The 1,824-nt window shown below is 41.3% G+C and overlaps 2 protein-coding genes across 2 annotated transcripts in view; one reads left to right on the top strand and one right to left on the bottom strand.

Moving 5' to 3' along the window:
* The window catches only part of Exosc3 (exosome component 3), a 20,006-nt gene that overhangs the window by 16,295 nt on the left and 1,887 nt on the right, over positions 1-1,824 (top strand). The gene's annotated exons all lie outside the window — the stretch shown is intronic.
* Trmt10b (tRNA methyltransferase 10B) overlaps positions 1-1,824 on the bottom strand; it is an 18,092-nt gene that overhangs the window by 8,794 nt on the left and 7,474 nt on the right. The gene's annotated exons all lie outside the window — the stretch shown is intronic.

Raw genomic sequence — 1,824 nt, forward strand, 5'->3', positions numbered from 1 at the left:
TGGTACCAGGAATTGAACTCAGGACCTTGTACTTGCCAGGCCAGTGTGTATCCTACTGAGCTATTTCCCCAGCCCCTAAATTTTTTTTAAATAAAGAGGTTCAAAAGTATATGTACTGAGGTATAAGGCCTAAAATAGAATAAAAATATCATGTGCTGCTATGACTTCTGGTGAAGCTAGGAGAATCTCAAATAGCCTAACTCAAATTCCCTTCCAACTCTGGCCCAGCAGATGAGATAAGTTTCCCTAACACAGGAGGATAAGATTGGCTTGTTCGAACAATTCTGTGAACTGGCAGGGGATCAAAACATTTAACTCAGGGATAATCAGGAACTAGCTGTCACTTCCTTGATTTTATTTATTTATTTATTTATCTATGGGAATGAGATGGACTTCATCCTTTTGATACTACAAAGCCCATGTCCCACTGTCCCTGGATGTCCATTCTGTTCTCAAGTACAGTCCCTAGGTGGCTTTGGATAGTATCTGGCACCTTTCTCCTCTGGGATGTTAAGTCTCTGAGGCTAATAAGCTGCCATCAATTTCAACTGCCTGGTTTCTGTTATCACATGTACAGAAATCCCCAGAAGCCTAGGGTACAAAACCTTCCTTCACCAATGGGATGGATAAAAAATGATTAAAATGTTGTAATATCTTTCACTGAGTAACCTCCCCACAATACACTAATAGGCAAACGTTCTCTTCATAGCAGAAGACCAAAGAGGAAAGATTCCATCCAGACTGGGGAAACCATGGACAGAGAAGCAGAGGTGGCAGGTTCAAAACAGAAGACAAACTAAAGCAAAAGAAGTACAAATATGTTCTCTTTTAGATTCTTTCCAACAGCCATCTTAGAACTTAGCAGCCCTATGTAGAAAACCAAAACACAACTCTAGATGACAAAAGAATCACAGAGGCCAGTAGTAGTCATACTCTGCATGAAGGCTGCCCCTTTCTGGGCCTTCCTCAGGGGAGCAGGAGTTCCAGGCTTAGTGGATATCTTACCTTCTTTGACATGTGGTAGGTCATACTCAAATCAATACACAGTCTTGGTCCTGAGTGTTTGGCTTCCAGAAGTTTCTCTTTGGTTAAGGCTCTCAGAAAACGTTTGCTATGCTGGGTGCAGATGCCTATAGCAGAAATATCAGAAGAATGGTATTCTGTAAGAATATCCTTCTGTATTTTTGCATATATAAAATCTTGAGACTTCTGTAAGGTATTCACTCATTAGGTTTATGAGCTGCAAAGTGGTGTACAGTATTGATCCTAAAGCACAAAGCTGGGTCTCATTAGTTATTTTGTTGTGGCTCTCAACCTAGGGCCTTGTGCATGCTAGGTAAGTGTTCTACATCTGGGCTACATCCCCAGCCCTTTTTATTTTTTGAGAAATAGTGTAAGTTTCTCCTGGATCTTCATGCTCCAGCCTGTCATGCTCAGGACTCCAGGCATGTGTCATCCCATCCAACTATACTTCAGTTTAAATCCAAGTTTCATAAATTCATTTGGTAACCGAATTATCTTAAATTTCTCTAAGCCTCTGCCTCATCTACAAGATAGGGATAACAAAACACTGAATAAATGCCAGATTTATCTTTCTTCCTGAGTTTATAAATACTTATGTCTTTCTTAGCAACTTTTTTTTTTAATTTTATTTATTTATTTGTGTGTGTGTGTGTGTGTGTGTGTGTGTGTGTGTTTGGCCAGCTCAGCCCACCAGGGGGCGGGCTGGCTGGCATGTGGTGCTGGGATTGAACTGCGGTCCCTGGGCTTTGCTAAGCTTGTTCTAAGTAGGTGCTTTAGACCACTGAGCCATCTCACCAGCCC

This window comes from Octodon degus, unplaced genomic scaffold (assembly GCF_000260255.1).
Source record: "Octodon degus isolate 3935 unplaced genomic scaffold, OctDeg1.0 scaffold00045, whole genome shotgun sequence".
NCBI lineage: Eukaryota > Metazoa > Chordata > Mammalia > Rodentia > Octodontidae > Octodon > Octodon degus.